This window comes from Neoarius graeffei, chromosome 1, assembly GCF_027579695.1.
Source record: "Neoarius graeffei isolate fNeoGra1 chromosome 1, fNeoGra1.pri, whole genome shotgun sequence".
NCBI lineage: Eukaryota > Metazoa > Chordata > Actinopteri > Siluriformes > Ariidae > Neoarius > Neoarius graeffei.
The window spans coordinates 112,194,119-112,216,878 of record NC_083569.1 but is presented as its reverse complement, the minus strand read 5'-3'; the positions used below and the strand labels follow the sequence as shown (position 1 = coordinate 112,216,878).

The 22,760-nt window shown below is 41.8% G+C and overlaps 1 protein-coding gene and 2 long non-coding RNA genes across 3 annotated transcripts in view; all 3 read right to left on the bottom strand.

Moving 5' to 3' along the window:
• The window catches only part of LOC132885935 (titin-like), a 605,367-nt gene that overhangs the window by 305,766 nt on the left and 276,841 nt on the right, over positions 1 to 22,760 (bottom strand). The window lies entirely within an intron of this gene.
• Positions 5,510 to 11,527, bottom strand: LOC132882120 (uncharacterized). Its single transcript, XR_009654107.1, has 4 exons — positions 11,457 to 11,527; positions 11,030 to 11,121; positions 10,538 to 10,636; positions 5,510 to 5,535 (listed from the first exon to the last, which is right to left on the bottom strand). It is a non-coding gene; the product is annotated as an uncharacterized LOC132882120 (long non-coding RNA).
• On the bottom strand, positions 15,123 to 18,095 carry LOC132882112 (uncharacterized). The gene is made up of 3 exons (XR_009654104.1): positions 17,787 to 18,095; positions 16,557 to 16,643; positions 15,123 to 15,173 (listed from the first exon to the last, which is right to left on the bottom strand). It is a non-coding gene; the product is annotated as an uncharacterized LOC132882112 (long non-coding RNA).

The window sequence follows — 22,760 nt, the reverse complement described above, 5'->3', positions numbered from 1 at the left end:
GTGAAAAATTATTGTACCAACCTGGAAATAATAATTTAAATAAAATTAGCATTCGCATTTAATAGAAAGAATATATTATTTTTCATTTCTCGTCACACAAGGTCATTTTAGTTGTGTTAAATCCAGTGATGTTTAACAAAACTCTTAAATATCATCATTATAGCACACTGCATTTTTGACTCTATCATGGGAAAGGCCTTTTGGTACAAAGTTAAACGTTATTAAAAAATAAACTTGAATGGGATAATCAATGACTGTTATATCCTCATGGATCACTGCATTAGCAACACTGCTAAAGTCACTAACACAAGCTAATATTGAACCATTAATACCACAGTTGATACCTTTCCCATGTTCTTCCCCCGACTGTGGTCAAGAGATACATCGGAGCATCTGTGTGCAGGTAGCCAAAGCTAATACTTTGTTTTGAGTGGCTTTATTGCCATTCAACAAATACAGTTGAAAACAATTGTCTGCTTTACAGCACTTTTTTCCCTTATTTCTCCAGGACTACATTACCCACAGTGCATTGTTTAAGCAGCTCCCCGACATTTTACAGCACAGTGCTGGTGGAAGATAATGACATTAACCAACATGGCATTCATTACAATCAATCAATCAATCAATCAATCAATCAATCAATCAATCAATAAATAAATAAATAAATAAGCAAGCAAGTAAATGATGCTATAAGTTAAAACTGCAGTGCTCTAAATATTTAGATCTTTCATACAACATATTGCCTGATAGGTTCAGATTTTATAAAATATTTACAGGGATTTCCTTTTCAGGAAATTTCTAAGGAAACTCTCACCTTTCTCTTTCATGGTCCTGCCTTCAGATGAAGAGATTTGGTGCCATTTGGAGATGTTTTTGCCTGTGTTTGGAGAAACTTACACAGAATTTTAGGAGTTGAAGATAACTCCATCAAATTTGAGATTCAGATCGACAAGTACTTTGGGCATCCCAAAGAGCTGAAATTTGACGATCACCATTTACTTAAAAAAATAAATAAAATAAAAAAAAAAAAAACTTATGATACACTGTAGATTCTTAAAGCTCGGAGTGTCCACTCAGAACCACTACTGTGCAGTGTGACATGACAAATATATTCAATAGTGAACCCAGGCACCCCAAAACAGGCAGAAATCCCATTTACTGGCCTCTGGTTAAACCCATTACAGTCTGAAGGAGGTGAGGATTAAAATTATACTACAGTTACCACTAGAGGGAGTCAAAGGCAATTTATTTTCACTTTTCAATCACTGGCCACCACATACTGAGTTACTGTAGCCTTCCTGTCAGTGTGATCCAGTCTGGTCATTCACCTCTGACCTCTCTCATCAACAAGGTGTTTCTTTTTGTCTTTTTCTTTGTGTAATCTATACACACTGTTGTGAAAATCCAAGGACATTCTGAAGTACGAGTTACTGCATGAGTTAATGCATTGTGTTGCTGCCACATGACTGGCTGATTGGACAACTGCATGAATGAGCAGGTGCATAGGTGTACCTAAAAAAGTGGACAGTGTGAATATAAAGTATGTTTAAATATTTTGACTATTTACAGCACTGCTATTCAGTATTTTATTCTTGAGTACAAATTATTTTAATTCCATCAAAATGAAACATTCTGGATTTTACAGTGTGAGTCTTAAAACAGGCTTAATGTCAAAAATAATGGGACAGGAGTGACCATGGCTGTGTCAACTAAAATATAAAACTGACATATATAGACCCTCCCTCTCTTTCTGTCACAGGATGTGGTAAGGCTTTAACACACACCACTGCTCTGTCAGTCAGTCAGTCATTAGAGTTACAGGATGGCACTCAGTCCACTCCCTGTGATGCTCTGTGAGTAAATGTTCTCTTTGTGTCTTCATTAGAGTGAGTGGTGGGGTATAAAGTTCTTCATCTGCAGTGTGAATGTCCTGAGTGAGGAGTTTATTGTGTCATTAGGACATTGTGTGTACTTCAGCATGACTGCTCAGGTGGATCAGTGTATCCATATCTGTTATGAGAAGGGTTTAGTTTGATGTGTAACGACTCTCAGATCAATGATGATAGATCAACAGGTAAGAGTACAAGTAGAGCAAGTTTAAAACACAGGGTTTAAATAATCTAATGAGTGTAAACGAGTCTGTATTGTTGGAATCTGTTCCTGATCTTCTGTGTCCTGCTGTCATCTGCTGCTCAGTGACAACCTCTCATGATCATTTGATCTGCTAAAAGAAAATGACTGGATGGTGTTTGTACTTTCATCAGTGGAAGTCATGGTTGTGATGAACTGAAATGTCTTTAGCTGCTGTGGTGAGACTCTGGTGGTCTTTCTTGTGCACAGAAAGGTTTGAACAAAACCATGTTTGAATTAACTAGACTGACCTAGTTTCCATTTTTGTTTCTATTATGGTCTGTGCAGGTAAACATCTTACCACAGGAAGTTCACTATAATATAAACTAATACCACACTAATGCACAAAACTTTTTTTTCAATAATCACCAATCATTATTTACCTTTCTGTTAAAAATAATAGAAAATAAGAGCAGAAACAAACATTTCTCATTAGTCCTGTACACACGCAGGGCAGTGACCACGTGAGAGGCCTGAGAGCAGAGACGAGTTCAAGGATGTGGTTTATTTTCTATTTTAATATCAGGGTGCAAGTTCGATAGTGAAGAAGGGGGTAGGTGTGAAAGTGGACGTGTGAAAGCAAGAACTAACTTTTACCTTTGTAACTGGTGGACTTTACTGTGAACAGAGAAGTTTTAACAAAACCATGTTTGCATTAACTGGACTTACTGAGAAAATGCCTTGTAACTCAATACCTAATTTCCATTTTTGTTCCTGAGCAGGGAAATACCTTACTACAGCAAGTTCACTATAATACACACTAATGTCTCGTGTGTGTGTTTTAAATAATCATTCTTTACTTATTTGTGTAAAAAAAAAACAACAAAAGCAGTTATGCAGAAATAAACATGTCTTGTTAGCCTTGTACACACACACACACACACACACACACACACACACACACACACACACACACACACACAAGGCAGTGATTGTTTCAGAGAACAGACACAAGTTGGCACACTGTAAAAAAACTTAAGTGACTTTAACTTAAAAAAATTATTCAACATTATGCGTACAGATTTTTGAGTAAACAGAACTTTTCGTCAGCAACTCAGATTATTGAGTTCAAACTTAAGTGGACCAAACACACTAAACTCAGTAACTACAACAGAGACTGTTATGTTCCCTGTACTCAATACTTGAAGTTAATGGAACACTTTCTGAAACTCAGATTATTGAGTTTCAAACTTCAACTTAAAAAAATGATTCAACATTATGCATACAGATTTTTGAGTAAACAGAACTTTTTGTCTGTAACTCAGATTGAGTTCAAACATAAGTGGACCAAACACATAAAACCCAGTAACTACAAAGATGCTAATGTTGTCTGAACTCAATAATTGAACTTACTGTAACACTAAAAATGTGTTTTCCTGTAACACTAAAATCATTAAATGTTTGACTTCTTTTGCAGGTTTTGTTACTTGCTGAAGCAATTTAGACTAGGGATGGGCATGATTAACCGATTAATCGATAATTGATCATTAAGGATTTCATTGATCACATGCAATCACTTAATTTGTGAATTCCTATTTTCTCAACTGGTGTACTTACAAATGACGGTAAATTTTTTTAGTCAGAGAGAACTTTATTTGAAGAGCTGAGCTTCGGCACCTTCAAGTAATGCACAGTGAGGCAAAAAGATTACAAAAGACAAATGGGTACATCTCTGGTTACTGATACACAAATAGCCACGGTCACATGACAGACGTGACCCCTGTTTCAACATCAAAGATTGCCATTTGAAAACAGTTAACTAGGCAAAAATAATGCAAAGCACAAACAAAAAAATAAACCCTGTAAATTTAAAGGAACAGTGCACTTTTTTACACTTAAAGCCCCATTTTCAGTCATCTCGTCATCAAGTACAACAAGCAAATGTGATTTTTGTTCAAATACACCTGTTTGAAGACTTTGTGCTACTTGGTAGCAGCCAGACCATATTGACAATCACTCCAAAAACTGATTAAACTTCCATTTACAAAGACGTGAAACTCACCGAGTGGCCAGGGGTGCTCACTGATACTCTTACAAAAAAATTGCGGTGAAATAGCAGCTTTCCAAAAGGTTTAATCCAAGTTCTTGTGCAGCAACCATAAGAACAGCAACTTGCAGGAAAACCAAAGACTCTTGAGCAAAACAAGCTACAGTACAGCCAGAACTTGTAAAAAAATGGCACCCGTGGAACAGTACTTCCATTCTTCCTCATTGTCAGTTTGTTTTCACGGAAGCGACTCTTCTCTTTCTGCTGAAGGGTCTTGAGTTTACTCCCGCCACTGTCAGAATTGTTCAAGAATGCCTTTGTAGTCTTTTGCTGCGGCAATATCTTCTGCTACACTTACCAGAGTTCACTAGACATCCATTTCTATCATCCAGAGTCTTAACAGCGAACACCCCTGACCACTCGGTGAGTTTCACAACTTTGTAAACGAAAGTTTAATCCGTTTTTGGACTGATTGTCCATATGGTCCGGCTGCTACCAAGTAGCACAAAATCTTCAAACAGGTGCATTTGAACAGAAATCACATTTGCTCGTTGTGCTTGACGCGATGACTGAAAAAAGGGCTTTAAGTGTAAAAAAAAGTGCACCGTCCCTTTAAAAGGGTACATCTTTGGTTACTGATACAAAAACAGCCACTGTCACATGACCGAGGTGTCCCATTTCATCTCAGCATCACAAATTGCCATATGAAAAAACACGTTCACAGCAACAGGCTGCACAGGAAAAAATATATAGTGTATAAAACATAAAACTTCAAACATACAATCCACAGTGAACCAGGCAATTAACTACACACCAGGCAATAAATTTTACAAATTCAGCCAGTAGCTACTGTAACAGTTTGTCTTTGAATGATTGAGCTCTGGTAAAGCAGTTATCCCCAAGACCAAGAAAGACTTTGAATTATTTCATACGTGTAATTTAATTTCCAGTACCCCAAGGAATTGAGCACATAACAATCCGAAAAATAAGGAAAACACAGAAGGCAAATTCTTAATGTTGTGGATTACCACACATTCTTCAAGCACTATTGCGAAGTCCTCCATTGCACACCAGGCAATGAATTTTACAAATTCAGCCAGTAGCTACCATAACAGTTTGTTTTTGAATGATTGAGCTCTGGCAGAGCAGTCATTCCCAAGACCAAGAAAGACTTTCTGAATTATTTCACACATGTACTTCAATTCCTTGGGGTACTGGAAATTTAGCACATATAACAATCCAAAAAATAAGGAAAACGCAGAAGGCAAATTCTTAATATTGTGGATTACCACACATTCTTCAAGCACTATTGTGAAGTCCTCCACGTGAGGTGAAGCTGTAGCCCCGCCATCGTCCTTGACCACAGTCAGGACTGCCATTCTCACACCTTTAGTGTGTTGTTCTTCTGGATCAGTGTTCTGTTGAGCAACAAGGCAAAAAAAAAAAGTTTAGCTGTAGGCATCTGGACTTCTTCACTCTATTCCAAGGAGCATTTTCTTTTCTGGTTGGTATGAGGGAATCTAGTGGTTGTATATACTTCTCTAGACCCTTCCTTCACCAGTTGACCAAGGAGTCACATGTCAAGGTGTTCGAGAACCCTTAGCAAAGACCATAGATCCTAAGACAGCTTACTGGCCAGGAAATGCATTGCCAAACGTGTAGTACGGAATGCTGTTCCATGGGCCCCTCCATTGGGCCATAGGGGTGCATTGGATGCCATTTTAGGGGGATTATGGTGACAGGTAGTCATAGATATAATAAAACACCTCACCTCAGGTAGCTGTTCTGAAAAATGGCTTCCGAAATAAGTCACCATATATGGTCAAATCTGGCCGAACATCTGGATTATGGAGACCCAAAAACTTAATTTTCGTCCATTTCATGAACCATGTGACCAAATTCGTGGCGAGATCAATGTGTCTAGGTCATAGACATGTATCTACGGTCTGGGTCACTTTTCCCTTAAAAATAGTGTCCATGGCCATACCAAATAGGTTGTATAAAACACGAGTGGACATGTCATTGCCTGACAGTACCGGAAGGTGGCCAGTGTCGCCGCCATCTTCTGTAGGTAGACCTGTGCTGGGCTGTCAGAGTAAATCAATGGAGAGAGGGCCCACCTCTGTCAAAAAGTGACTGACTGACTCAAAACTGTGGAAATATCCTTTGACACAATAAAACACACAACTATTTGAAATACCTGGCTAAATATCTACCTAAATCATATGACTTATTATATTTTTTTCTTAAAAAAAAAACAACAACAGTTATTTAGTCAGGCATTTCAAATACTGTCCTTGTTTAATGGATTTTTTTTTTACAGTATTAAGCCAACTCTTGAAAGAGACAGGTCGTTTCTCCATTGATTTACATGGACTGCAGAGCAACTGTCTACATACAAAAGATGGCTGCCAGGATTACCGCGACGACTGGAGGTGTGGCCACTCTAGTGAGCTTTGGGCCGTACTACACGTTTTGATGTGAATAACTTGTCCTAGTATCAATAGTCCTTGCCGTTAGTATCACATCTCTCAGTAGATGTTCAAGTGATGTGAGTTGCAGATGGGCATAGAGTGCAACTCTAGCAGGTGATGATGGTGATGAAACTGCATATCAGCGGGAGTTTGAGAGACTGGTGCTCTGGTACAGTCAACATAACCTGGAGCTTAACACTTCAGATTGTGGAGATGGTTGTGGACTTCAGTAAGCACCCCAAAGTACTGCCTCCCCTCACAATATGAAACAGCCCAGTATCAATGGTGAACTCAATCAAGTTCATGGGAAACACCATCCTCAAAAAAGCTCAGCAGAGGATGTACATTGTGAGCCAACTGAGTAAATATGGTCTACCAAGAGAGCTGTGAGTCATCTTCTACACTGCTACAGTCGAATCCATCCTTGGCACATCTATCACCGTCTGGGTTGGGTCAGTCACTAAAAAGGACAGATGCAGAATACAGCGCACTAGCCAGGCTGTGCCACCTAGTGCTCCATTTCAATTTCATTTCACTTTGTGACTACGTCAGGGATTCCTAGAACACCGTGACCCGGAAGTCCAAGTAACACATAAGCGAAACTCAAGCGTCTTTTGCTGTTCAGCACAGCAGTAAACAAAGCAGTAGATTAGAGAACGGACAAAGCCATGCATTGTGTTGGCAACGATTCCCAACATCGAGAATTTAAATCCAGAACAAACCTAGGCTATGCCCGAGCGAATCCCAGTGCTGTGCGCTCAGACGGTTTCCACAAAGTGTCAAGGGTGATGCATCAGGCTAACAGCGCACAGTCAGGACGGCTGAAAAGATAATTGGGGCCCCCTGCCCTCCTTACAGGACCTGTACTCTGCCAGGATCAGGAAGAGAGCAGACAACATCGTCAAAGACCCCACACACCCTGCACATACACTCTTCAACCTCATACCCTCTGGTAGATGCTACAGATCCCTGCGGACCTAAACTACCAGGCACAGGAACAGTTTCTTTCCCACTTCCATCACTCTCCTGAAGAGCCAATAAGTTGGTCACCACCATCTGACCACAAGATTCTGCACCACTGAACATACTTTTGTTGTTTCACTAGTTCACCATCCGAATTTTGGATAGACATATATGCATACATTCTAAGAGCTTCTCTTGATCGAGCGGTCTCAGAGGAGAACTACCTGTGCGTGCCGGGCGATCAGAAAGTGCTACACGGGTCACAGCGGGACATGAGCACCCGAGAAGCGTGAGAGCTCGATCTCGGAGAATATGCAGTATGGGCATAATAGGGCTAAGCGCGCTTCTCTGGATCAGCCAGGTCTTGCTGGAGAGCCACCTGTGCTGGCTGGAGTGATCACTAGTGCTAAACAGGGTATCGAGCTTGCATGGCAGGAATTGTGAAGTCTAAGCTAACGCATAGTAGTACCCTTCTCTACTGGGGCATAGCAGAGAAGGGTCCAGGAGCACGGACAGCACGGTGACAACCATGGGGTAGACCTTGAACGCCGCCGAGGAAGCCACATCCGGGGGCAGGTTGGTGAGCTCGAGGGGCCATGAGCCGGTGAACCAGTGACCGTCGTAAAAGCCGCTGAACCCGTCTGAGGGTGTGGCATCAATGAAAAGGCAGAGCTCCACGGAGAAACGCGGTCATCATAAAACATGGACAAGCCATTCCATTGTAGGAGAAACAGGTGCCACATCTCCAGATCCCGAAAGCACTGACCGTCGAGCGAAAAGGAATCTTCCAGGGCCAGAATGGAGTGCGCGGCCGTCAAAAGATGGGAAATGATAGCCCTGCCCTGGGGGGTGACCCAGATAGCAAAGTTGACATGGCTGAGTAAAGACAGGAGGTTGTGCTTAGTCTGAGTTGGACAAGCCAAGAAGCCGTAAATAATCATGATGATGCGGTCAACTTTTTCCTTGGGGACCGTTATGGGGAGCGGAGAGGTCAACGATGAGCCTCTTTCCTGAATACTTTCGAGTAGCGACCCCAATGGGGTTAATGCAATACACCGGGAAGGGGGGTTTGGAGAACGCCACTGCTGAAACTAGGCAGGGGGTGGTGGCACGGCTCCATTGAAGGGGGGAAAGGTAATGCGGGTGCCGCGGGCATCTGCGTGGGTGGGGGTCAGGGGCAAATGCGGTCCGAGACTGAGGGATGGAGAGGGGGAGGGGAGGGAGCAGCGAGGTGGTCGCCGTGGAGGGAGGCAGCAGCACAGCACCCTGGTTCAGCAAGGAGAGCAGCGTTGGGGAATCAAGGGCAGGCACTTGGGATGCCACCGCAAACGAGGAAGCAGGAGACCGGCGGGCCCCAGACAGCTGCGCGGGAGGGTCGAGACCAGGCACGGAGGAATTGCAGGCAGGAGAGACCAGGAGGCAGCCTTAGCCTGGCCCTCAGTCATCCCTGGAGAAGGGGAGGAGCAGAGGAGAAAAAAACAACAGTGGATGGCAGAAGCAGGCAGCCAGAATCATCCCTCTGGAGCAGGTGGACAAGGGTATCCTTCCGTGCAGATGAGGAGAAGCAAATCCCCCGACACCTCAACTCACCCCAGAGCTAAGTGACTGTCGGCGATGTGGACCTGCGAGGCGGGGCTCCAACAAGACGCCGAGGAGTGCACCGACCCGCGGAATGGGGCAGGAGAAGAAGCGTGGCAAGACCTGGCACACCGCTACGCTTAGCTGGGACCGTGGCTCGGACGCCCGCAGTGCTGAGGCAGCGGGAAGCTGCCAGGGTGACTTCCACGCACGTGAGGTGGAGCCGCGGCGAGGGGAAGCTGGAGGGGCAGTTGCTCGGTCGGCGCGGTCCTGGCGAGCGGGAGGCGAGTCCTTGGCGGGGTGGAGGAGCAGCAGAGCTTGGCTGGGAAGCGGAGCCCTGGAGAGTGGGTGAGTAGAGGTGGGGGAGCCAGCAGGGAGGCTCACTGGGCAGAGAAGACGGAGGACCAGGCTGGGAAGCGGGGATGAAGTCATCGAGGTCGGAGTCCAACGCATGGAGGTAGAGCTCCACGGTAGCTAGCAGAGACAAGATTTGCCGGAGCAGAAACCAGTTCGTGCGAGCAGAGGACACGAGATCCAAAGAATGACAGGTGAGCGCTGATTAAATTGCTCAGCGGCCGAAAGGAAAGGTGTGTCAAATTTCGTCACGCTCCAAGTTCCGTTTTGTAGAAACCCCATTTGTTTTTAGAGAGAGCTCAGCTGAAGACCAATTCCTTGTATACGAAAGTATACTTGGCCAATAAAGTCTGATTCTGAAATGGCTTGTGTAGGCCAGTTGTATGCCTCTTCTCTTGGTAGTTTATTCCCTTGTAAATTTAAAGTGTGCTAAAGTAATTCTATTTTTCTACAATGTCATATTTAATCTGGCTTGTAGTGTAAAATGTAATTTCATACAAGTCTATTTCTGCATTAATATTTTAAGGTGTATTTGTACATTGGCATAGTATATTTTGTACATGCATATTTGCACAAGACCATTGCATTTTCACACATTAACTAAATAATTGTTGTGTTTTCTCTCTATATTTATATTTCTTGAAGGTTTTTCACATAAATAAAAGATCTAAAGTAAAGACCTTGACTGCACCAACCACAACTGTTTCCTGCTGCTAACATCTTCCTGCCATTGCAACTCTATGGATGTGCCCTAAACTTTAATCCATCCACCCATTCAAAAGTTATTGCATTAACACGAAAAATATACGAGTCGGCCATCTTGAAAGCGTAGGCCTCCAAAATCGAATTAGTCCATGTCCCTATTGCTGAGTGTCAGCATACAAAATCTGAGCCACATCCGTCCACCTGTTCAAAAGTTATCGTGTTAATACGAAAAATATACGGCAGCGGTCGGACCGAAACCATAATATCCCCGATGCTCCATGTTTCAAGGATATAAAAAAACCCAGGCGAATGAGAATATCCATACACCTGTAAAACATGTACTTACCAAGCATGTTTTCAGGATCTTCTCTGCTCCATAATCCCTGACAAAGAGCGGAAGTCCTCTGAGGGCTACAGCTTTTCTGTGTCCAGAGATGTCAGATGTCTGGAGAGGGCGGCAGATAGAGACAGAGACCATCAGCATTCATCAGTGAAAGAGGCGAAACTGATTTGCATACTGTTTGTGCATGTCAGTGAGTCAAGAGAAAGGGATTGGGTGAGTGAGTACATGAATGAGTGTGTATGAAAGTCAAGAGTGACTGTGTAAGTGTGTGTGTGAGAGAGAAAGTGAATGAATGTGTGTATGAGTGGATATGTGACAGCATGTCCCCCACCCACAAACAAAACTGCACTTCACATACTTTACTGCTATCACAACATGCCACCAAGACACACTCACCCCCGTGCCCCTCTCCACCAAGACACACTCACCCCTGTGCCCCTCTCCACCAAGACACACTCACCCCCGTGCCCCTCTCACCAAACATATTACACTTACATACACTCTGTTACACATACAGCTACACAGTGTCGTCTTTGACTTGAAACATCTACATTCGTCCACCAGTAGAGGCTCAGAGGCAAGGATTTCTGTGGAGTCGGAAGAAGTGCATTTATGGCCTAGCAGATGCCTCTCTATATTGGTACTGTACAATAAAATGAAAGACACTATGCATCAGTTGGGAGCAATTGTCTCACAAGCTTACCAAGTTGGATGCGAAGAGCACAACACCTTCAGCTACGTTAGAATGTTTTTTTGTTGAGTGACTGAGTAAAGTTTCATGTTTGTTATAATCCGTTGTCTTTGACTGTTGTCATCTTTGACCATTAACACTACCCTCCCAAAAGCACTAACATCATTCACAAAGCGGGGGAGATTGAGAGAGACAAGAAAAACTACATTGACTACATGTCTTCCTTCTTACCTCCTTATCCAACGAGTCAAGGAGTTTCTGCATCTCCTCACCGAAGTGTGTTCTTCTGGTTCGATACATCTCATCTCATCTCATTATCTGTAGCCGCTTTATCCTGTTCTACAGGGTCGCAGGCAAGCTGGAGCCTATCCCAGCTGACTACGGGCGAAAGGCGGGGTACACCCTGGACAAGTCGCCAGGTCATCACAGGGCTGACACATAGACACAGACAACCATTCACACTCACATTCACACCTACGGTCAATTTAGAGTCACCAGTTAACCTAACCTGCATGTCTTTGGACTGTGGGGGAAACCGGAGCACCCGGAGGAAACCCACGCGGACACGGGGAGAACATGCAAACTCCACACAGAAAGGCCCTCGCCGGCCACGGGGCTCGAACCCGGACCTTCTTGCTGTGAGGCGACAGCGCTAACCACTACACCACCGTGCCGCCCTTGGTTCGATACATCTTCAGGATTTTAGGGGTGTGAGTTTCCAGGAAACCAAGGAATTTTCTTTGCAGGTCAACCATAGTGATTCTGTGAAATTCACAATTCACCTGTAGAGGAATACAGTGAAAACAACAAGGTTAGTAAAGATTTTGTGAATGTGAATGAAAGTGTGTGAGAGATCTTGAAAGAAACATTACTAAGTTGGACAGTATGTGCATGTCAAGATGGATGGTTTTGAAAAAAGGTTTTGGAAGCAGTGTAACTGGCAAAGGGAGAGGAGGTCACCCCACTCGGCTTTGTACCAGGGTGTCTAGCATACCAAATATGTGTTCTGACCGCCATATTAATAAGCTTGGCTCTTTGGCATTGCAGTCAGAGCACATGTTTGGCACCCTTGAGACCAGGGTTCGAAGCTTGATTGTGTGACTTCTCTTCCCTTCTCTCCAGTAACATTTAACATGTGACACAGACTAACCTGGTATTCCATGAAAAGTGCTGGCCATCTGCGCTTCACCAGATCAACACCGGGTTCCTGGTCAACTATTTCCTTCCTCCTCAAGGGAAACGTACGATCCATAGCATCATTAATAAACGTCATGTTCGGACTCCTTTTTTCCATCTCTGCTGTCAGTGCCTCTCTGTCTTTTTCCATAGCGTCTTGAGTTTGTCCAGCGGGCTGGTCAGGGAGGAAATGAACTTCAGCTCTCCTTGCTTTTTTTAAGCCGGGCCTACCTTCTTCACGGCTTCCCCTCCTTTCATTTACTTTAACTTCTTCACAGCCGGCATTCCGCAGCTTTTGACGGTAATTTCCAATCTTGAACGCAATACTCATTCTCCATCCATTCCACCCATTTCCACTGCCTGGTTCACGGAGACAGGGATATTTGTTGACCAGAGCCATTGCTACAGAATCTATTTCTGACCTGTCTGGACATGCAGTCAACTCAAACACGGCTTGTGCAATTTTATCAAGGATTTCACTCTTGATGTCTCTGGTGACGTCGAGCAGAGTACCATTGTCGTTGTAGATACCATTTGCCTTTTGAAGGCGCAATTCAACATCATAAGAGAAGCTTGGTATTGGAAAAGGAGAAGGCCATGCAGAGGACCGCCTACCAGCTCTTACAGTTGTTCTGGGGGATTCAGATGAGCTTAGAGGTGATGCAGTATCCAGTGAAGACAATGACACATCTGATCCCTCTGGGTCAGGGCTTGAAGCATCAATGACTTTTAACGTTGCCTTCTCTGGTGGGAGCTCTGACATATCTTCTAAGTCACATAGTTCGTTTCCGAACTCTGGATCCTCATACTGCAAACGGAATTCTTTCAGCCGAAGTTCTTCCTGGAGAATTTCTTTTAAACGTTGCACAGAGTCGGGGAGCTCTGGTAATCGCAACTTCTTCACTCTGTTTTCTGGTAGTTTCACATGCAGAATCATTTTCTAAAAATAATAAAAGAAGAATTGGTGAGGTGATAATTTGAATGATGACTACTTAAAGGGATAGTTTGGACATTCTGGTGCTATTTATGCATGATAAATACAACATTGCAGTATGAGGATTAAGTTCTAAGGATACCCACACTCTTCAATACCATTTCCCCAATGAACAAAAGCAAGAGGCAAAGATGGCACCAGTCTAAATGATCATGAATCAAAAATGCATTCCGTCATAATACACAGTATCCCAAAAATACATACAAACTTTAAATCTTCATGAAGTAGGTGTTTATCAAAATTCATGCAATTTTCAAAACGTAATAGACTTTACAAACATTATTCTATTGTTTTGTTACCACCTGTTCTCAAACTGACATCTAAAGTCTACGTTATGATACCTACAACAGCCACTGAATTGATAGCACCCCAATGAAAATGAATGCAAGCAAATACAAAGACAATTGTGTGTGATTCGCGTTGTAAGCAGCATCTGGACCAGAACGAACATCAGTTTGAGAACAGGAGGTGACAAAACAATAAATTGAAGTCTGTAAAGTCTGCTTCATTTTGAAAAATAAATGAATTTTAAGAAACACCTACTTTACAATGGTTTAAAGTGTGTGTACATTTTTGGATACACCCTGTAGTTACCAATGACCAAATCAGTGCATTAGAAATTTCTTTGGCGACACAAGGAGTTTCCCCCTGACAGAGTAGGCTATCAAAGGATAAAAGTCATTCAAGTCCTCAAGCATCAAAATGTCAGTTTCAGCATAACTTGTTACATCCAACTCAAATGATCGAACATGTTCAATGTACCAAGATGGGTGCTTTATGCACAAAACCCCAATGTTTTCTGCAACAAGAATTCTATGTATTCTATAGAATTCTGGTAGGCCACCACACTGACCTGCAGAGATAATCATGCCCTCTCTGTATCTAATTCCATCCACTTGAACATCAGATGACAAAGACACTGTGGCGAGATGTGAACACCTTCTCTGTACAGTATCCCTCCATGTTGCATCTAAAGATGTAACCTGAACAACTCTGACATTCTCCACATGGATACGCTGTCTGAATAAATTTGAATCCAGGTGATATGCTACCATCAACTGGTGTTTGGATGCTAGGGTAACAAGAATGTTCTTAAAATTTTGGACATCATGGACAACTGTCTTAAAAAAACTGTGTTTCGCCTCGAAACGCATTGTCCATAGCTCAACCAAGGGACCAAAACACCTAACCAGATGTGGATAATGTTCCAAGTAATGATGCTTGGGACGTAAACGGATGTCAGGGAACGTCTGAATTAGCAAGCTACGATGGTCTGCTATTTTACTTTCCAAATAGTTCAGTGATGTCTCAGAGAATTTTGTGCTGACTACAATTTCAGTGATGTCTTTGAGATCCATAAGAATTTCCCACGCTGGCTCGTTTTCTGGTACACAACTACCAATCATAAGAGGCAATAGCCTCAACAAAGTCCAATTTCCATGGCCATTGCCCCAGCCAGTGCCTCTCAAGAAACTTGATTTTGGGATTTTGTGAGGTTTATTAACCTTGTCATAATGCATGTACGGGAATGACATTATCGTACTGTTGAGATAATCAAAGGAAATGAATTCTTTTCTGATTAGTTCTTTCAGGCACAAGGATAACTCTACTGGCACAATTCCCTCAAAGAGATCATGAAGGAGGTCAGGAGGAAAGCCGGTGATGGGGTGGAAATAGGCTAGCTGTTTGCTTAAAGCACACTCACCTTTCACACCATAAAGAATGTTGCTGCCGTCGATATTTGCCAGCAGGTTGTTGTGCTGCTCAGTTGTTCTCATCTGAAAATTAGAAGGAGGAGTTTGTTGTAGTGTCTCGCGGTTGATCAGACAAAATCTGCAGAAATTGGACACTGAAAAACTCTCTTGAAAGCCAGCCAAGCCATGTGCTGCCAGGTTATCAGCACAGACACAAAAAATGCTGCCTTTCACACTGTGTCATTTTGCCTCAACATATATCCCTTCCTTTTCCAAGATTGAAATGTCTCTCAACAAAGGTGCAAAGAATCTGTCAAATCCATACTGCTTCACATCATCACTCCTACCAAGAGCAGCCAGCTGAATAGATGACAAAGATGACCGGAACTTTGCAGGTAAATTCAGTGGTACCCAATAAACTGCTGTGATTTTATGTTTTTTTCTGGAAGTACCCAATGGATTGCAAACTTCAAAATCATCGGTGTAAAAAGCTAAAGCCAAGCTAGACTCTTCCTCTCCAAACAGTTTATTGCATTGAAAGTATCGACCATCTCTGAATGACTGAAAAAACCCAGGAGTCGTCTCTCCAGTGAAATGAATGTTTCCAACCACATCCTGGCAACAAAGTAGACGTTCAAGCATCTGCAAAACTGGTACATAGACAAAGCATTTCTTTGACGCACCATCATAAAGATACTCTACTGGTTGTACTACTGGAAAGTTTTGTAAATAGTAACTGTTCCTATGATAATCAGTGGATAGAGCACCCTTTGCTTTAGTACTCTCATAAAATGGGTTAGCTCTAAGCACGGCTTCAGTCACCTCCTCGACAACACGGTCATCAACTTCCTGGCTGTGTTTAAGAAGTACCCCTCTCACATTTTGCTGTGCACGTAATCTTGAATAATGAACTATGTCATTCAACTCCTCTATAATTTTCTGTGTGGCCTGTCTTGAAATATGCAATGTTGTCTGCATACAAAGAAAAAGTGAAGCAAGTCCATGCTCTAGAGAAGGTGCATCTACTCTATCTTCACAATCACTTACTGCTGATGAAGAGGGAATATGTTCACAGACATGTTCACTAGCTGACTGTCCAACTCGGTCTTCATCTACAGGCTCTGTTTCAACAACATCACTTTCAGCTGTCCTTATATCTTTCACAGTGTGGTGTTTATGCAACCTACTTCTGTGACTACTGAAAGTAGACACCACATTGCTTCTGAAATCACAATTTACAAATGGGCATCTAACTGTCTGACGACTCCTTAAATGCAATCCTAAATGACTGAAAATCTGCTTTTCATCACACACATCCTTGAAATCACATAGTTCACATGTAAATGTTGTGTTCTGTACATGTGTTTGTGATTGTGAGTGGAAGTTAGACAGATGACATCTTAATGAACCAGATGTTTTAAAAGAACAGACACAATCATTGAAAAAACATGACCAGCGGGCACCTACATGACCGTGGTGAATTCTGTGGTGTCTCAGAAGAGTCTCTGTGCTGTGGTGTGAAAATGTACAGAATTTGCACTGCATCACCATTCACTAAGATGAAGAGAGAGAGATAAACAGAATAAACACTTCTGATAAGGAAAATGCCATGAATAACCTACATGAAAAAATAGCAAGCAGCCTATCACATGCTAACACCAGCAGAGGGGTAAGCTGGTGTGCTCACAAGTAATGTAGGGTAACACCATGAATAAACCTCTAAACTGACAAGCTTAACTAAACATGCATACTGTACATGCATGCATACTGTATAGGGCAACTACAGAGTCTATTTACAATTTATGAAATGTATTACAACAGCAAAAAGGCACAATTAGTCTGAATCACATGCATACAAGACCATATTCAATTTAAACTGTACAACTACTCGGGCTCGATGACAAATTGGTGTTTTGATTTAAATTTCTTTGACTAATCAGCCAACATGCGCCATGTGTTTCTAATACTTCGATTCACCTCGCGGGCAAAAGCAGGCTATCACGTGACACCAGCAGAAGAGCAAGCTGGTGTGCTCACCCATTACAAGTAATGTTAGGTACCATGAAACATCTAAACTGATGAACGTAACTTAACATGCATATAGGGCAACCACAAAGTCTATTTACAATGTATAAAATCTATTACAAAAGCAAAAGGCGCAATTAGTCCGAATCACATCCATGCAACACATTTAAATTGGGCTCACTGACAAAATGGTGTTTTAGCTCTGGTGTAACTTTCTTGGACTAACCAGCCAACATGTGACACATGTTTCTATAGGTTAGCCTACTTAAATTCACCTCCTATGTGCACTGAAATCTCTCGGTAAAATGTTAAGGACAAACCAGTTACTCCAAGCGAACATTGGGTAACATGTGGAGAGACAACACTTTTGTGGCGTGTTTTAGCTGGCGAACGTGCGCTAAATAGTTAGACAAAGCTGAACGCACAATATAAGGGCTAACAGTTGGTTAAACTAGCAAACGTGCTCGACAGCCCACAGCAAACACAGTTGAATGCATGGGCGAAGCTAGCGTGCCCCAGCTTAATTAAATCGACTGCTTCTCAGAAAACCTCCCTTGGTCTTTACAAAAACAACTGCTTTCGTTGGTATATTGTCTTGGGTAGAGACACTTAAAGTACTTCAACCATATCAGACAACAAAGCAAAAATTCTTGAACAGACACTTCCACTCACCAACGAAGTTACAAGAGGTGTGGATTGCAATGGCGCTGCGGTGGATTCATTGCTCTTCTGACCTCTTGGACGTTGCCTCCTACTGAGCATGCTCAGTCATATTTCAAAAAAGTTGCGTCAACTTGGCAAAGACGTTGCTGCAATTTACGTACATATTTTATTTTTCCAGACTTTCAAGCTCAATTTTTCTCAACATTGACTTAAAACAGACATGCAAAACACATTTGTGAGTTACGGCAACTTCCATGACATATAAGTTTCTTTGTTAATTAGTTATTTGAGTTAAGGCAACTAATTTCCGAGTTGGATTTTTTACAGTGCAGTTGTGGTTTCGCTTCTTTTTTTTAATTCAGTGACGTGAGTTCAGCAGTGAAGAAGGGGGGGAGGTGTGAAGATGGTTGTGTTAAAGCAATAACTGACTTGTAACTCTTCAGGTGTAACCCCACTGACACTTGTTTTGTTTTAAAGTCAAAAGTTGTCCAAACTGAAAATATTTGCATGTTGCATGGATTCATGTTGTTGAGGCCAAATTCTGAACCTACCACCTGCATCATGCAGCAAAAAACAAGGTGTATTAGACCAGGTGTCCAATTTTCAAACACCCAGTTTGGGTGGGCCTGTGCCCACTCTAGGGTCAGATTCCATTTCTTGGCTGACAGGACTGATCTTCTGCTGTTGTGGCCCATCTGCCAAAAGTTTTCACGGGTGTTTTTTTTTTGTGTGTGTGTGTGTTTTGAGATGTTTCTGTTCAGAGTGGCTATTTCAGATCTGCTGCATTTGCCTACAGGTCATAAAACACCCCCTCAACTTGAAATTCCTACTTGTGAACTCTCAACTATGAGTTCCTCCAAGTTCAACATGGCCATCAGACTTACACAAAGGAGCATCTCTTCAGGTGATGATACATGGGGCAACTTTTTGGGCAATCTTGCTGGGCAGTGTTCCCAGCAACAGGCAAGCAGGTGAGACACCGGGCAACTAATTAGGGCAACAGACAATTGGCAACAACCAATCAGATAAGAGCAAATCTTTTGCCAGGGAGACAGACACGCAAAGATGGACACTGAAACATTTGCAGCTGTCACTTTTGTCTCGGCTTCAGCCTTTATTTCGCTCAAGTCAGTATCATTTCTGGAACAAAACTAAATAGACACTCTGGTCAAAAGATAATTTGTCATTATTTTTACATTTATAAATCAAAATATTCTATGAATAGCAAACATTTTCTTAAATCTCTTTAAAAATGCTACTAGCCTCAATCACATATGCTATAACAAATAACTGACACATACATCACAAAAACAATATCATTTAATTCTCATCTTGGCAAAAAAAAGGACCTGGACCAGGAGATGCTGCTGAGGAGGAAAAGGGGTGACAGAGCTCCTGAAAGGCTCTCTTTCTTTTTTAGATCCCAAAGTTTCACCCCCTCAGGTTCCAGAAGCAGTCATGCTCTGTATGTGAATTAGATCAAACGATAAGTTAGACAATCTCTATCGCAAATTAAAAAAAAGAGCTGCCCACCACTTTTACCTTGAGGCAAAAGAGCTAACATTATTCCTACATAGCTAGCAATAACTTTCAGCTAAGTATGTTTGCAAAAAACACCGCTAGCTAAATCCCATTCAGTTTTTATGGAGCGGTGGTTAGGTAACCGCAGCTTCGCTCTTGTCTCTTTTTCTTTGTTCCAGTGCTGTTGAGACGCTGCCATCTTTGTTGAAAATTTCAGAAGCTCTCAGGTGGTGGTATGATTCGCTGCTAGCACTCTAATTGGATGATCTTAAAAAGTTGCCCCAAATTATCAAAAATTTTTTAGATAGAAACTATGTTGCCCAATCTCAGTGGGAAAGTGTTGAAGTGCAGTTGCCCAGCAACATTGCCCAAAAAGTCGCCCCATGTATCATCACCTTTGCTTTTCAGTGAATTATGCTGTATATAAAAAGGATTTGCTTTAGTGAAGTCTATAACACTGATCATACAGTTTGTTGTGTTGAGAAAGAAGGTTAACGAAAGATGAAGATGGAGGCACCCATGTTTTCCCCCTTTGTACTTTGAATCTCATCTCATTATCTCGTCATTCCGATCTCTAATTTAACTTTTCTAAGGTCAGTCAAATGTAGAATTCCTGTAACTTTACTGTCAGGCCATTCTTCTCTGACCTCTCTCATCAACAAGGCATTTACACCTGTTGGGTTGTGTGGGTCCTCCCTCCCCCCATTTCTGTGTAAAGTTGAGGCACTGCCTGCAACCATGTCACAGTCAAAGTGACTGAGATCAGTTTCTCTCATTATGATGTTTGATGTGAACATTAACTGAAGATCTTGACCTGTATCCTGGGCTGCTGCTGGTGAAGTGAATGGTGGTGACAATTATAAGGACCCACAGCATTCCAGTAGTTCACAGGCTCCTTGTTATCACTGAATTGTTGTGTGCATGATTCAGTAAATCACACTGATTGAAACAGAATTTAAGCAAGACCATCAGCTTTGATGAAACAAATTTCAATTTCCAAACCTGCTAAAGTTGGGCTACTTTTACCTTGTTTCTGATGTTAAGGCAGAGATATTCTGAGAGGAACATCTCTGGCTAAGGTGACTGGTTAGCGTTATTTTATTTGAACATTGCTGAAAATATCTTTGTGAAGTGCCCAGGCAGTCGTATCGGTTTGGAGTTTGTCCTGATATTTGTGTGCGCCTGTGCTCTCACAGCTAAATGTTCTCAGAAACAGTTTATTGCTTATTTAGCACTTTTCACAACAGTTTCTTTTGTCAAACAAACATCTAAACAGTGAAATAAGTGTGTGTTAGTTCTTTTACTGAATAGATAGTGTGGTAGATGACTTTTCATATCATGGACCATGGAAACGGTAGGGCTCTACTTCGGGGAATTAATATTTTTTAGCGACTACTCTCCCTTCTCACTCTCCTTTCCTCTCATGGGCAATGTGTCTTTGAATCAGTTGCGAAGGAAAATGTGATTTGAAATAAAGAAACAAACAAACATTTGACCGACTGCTCTATTAGCCAGTCAAATTTCACTTATATATAATATGTGTCTGTGTGTGTTATTTACCAGCTGGGAGGTCCGTATCATGAAATACCGTGACCGAGGTCTTGAAAGTACTGACCGAGCCCCTCTGGGCCGAGGTCAGTATTCAAGGCCAAGGTCACGGTATTTCACGATACGGACCTTCCAGCTGGTAAATAACACACAAGCTTAAGCTGGTAAATAATATATTTTTTTTTTCTTTACCAAATTCTCACAGAAAATGAGAGCGCCGGAAAGGGAAAACAAAGCCAAGGCGAGCCGGTGTTCTGATAAACGGTCCTACATCCGCGAAGCGTCCTACGGTAGGAGGGGATGTCAGACATGTCTGTCGAGTAGTCCTACATTGCAGGAAATCCTACAGTGTGATTCAACTTTAACTTTTAGTCATAGTTCGCGTTTTTTCCCTCTGCAAAGAACATGCTTCTATATTGATACAACGTCCACCAACCCTGTCAGAATTCATATGAATGTAGGACATTCTGACAATTCAAACGACTCCGTCAGAATATGTTTTTACATTCATATGAATCTAGGATGCTCTAACTCTTCAACTGACCCTGTCAGAATATGTAGAATTAATAGTTTTTTTTGTCACTATTCACAAGTACCATTTGCTCTATTAAAATGAGTGTAGGACGTTATTACAATTCAAATGACGACGCAGGACGTTCTCACAACTCATATGACCCCATCAGAATATGCTTCTACATTAATAAATGAATGTAGGATGTTCTGACAATTCAAAAGACTCCTTCAGAATATGCTTCTATATTAAAATATGAGTGTAGGACGTTCTTACAATTCAAATGATGCCGCAGGACGTTCTGACAACTCATATGACCACGTCAGAATATGCTTCTACAGTAAGTAGGACGTTCTGACTATTCAAATGACCATCAGAATATGTTTTTACAATATATGAATGTAGGGTGTTCTGACATATGCTTCTACATTAAAATAGGAGTGTAGGACGTTCTGACAGTTCAAACGACCTCGTCAGAATATTCTTTTACTTTAATATATGAATGCAGGACTTTCTGACAACTCAATGACCATCAGAATATGCCTTTACATTAACATATGAATGTAGGAAGTTTTGACAATTCAAATGATCCCACCAGAATATAGTGGGGCAGCATAGCTAACCTATTGTGCATTTTGTGATACAAGCACCAAATTTGGCACAAATGTACATTGACATATGGCGAACATTTTCAGATATTGAGCCACTCGGAATTCTCGCGTCATGTCCGCCATATTGGAATTCAAAATGGCCGCCATTTGAAATCTACATTTGCGCTTATCTGACCTAAACTTCACTTCCCTGTTGTTTCCATTCTGTGGACTGTTACATGAAGAATAGATATTTTTATATTCCAATTAAATTTAAGGTAATACTAGCACTGTGTTTGCCATTCAGACAGGTCCTATTGCAAGAGGATAGTGATGACCACATCAGTGGATTTTATACTTTTCCTCATTAAATAATATTTGGTGCAGGTGATGACCTAATCAATACCTCATTAAGTAAAATGAGATGTGTTGGAATCCCAGCACAGACACTGGAATGAAATGGCTGCCGTACACAGAGATGCTGATTTAAGAAAAGATTTAAGTGGTCTCTTATTTCTTTTTTTTTCCAGAGCTGTATGTCATGTCTCTACACAAAATAGCCCATATTATTGAGAAATGGATTGATCAGTATAGTTTGCAAAATTATTTACAAATAAAAAAATTAATTTGTCAACTATTCACCCTCCATTGGTGTAAAACCCCTAAATTAGTTATGGTTAAATCAGCTGAAAGTTTCCAGAAACTATGAGGTGATTTCCATTCTAAAGACAGTGATTTGATTGTAGAAAGCTCCAGGGTTTATTAGAGAGCATACTTAAGCAAACAGCATCATGAAAACCAATAACCTATGAA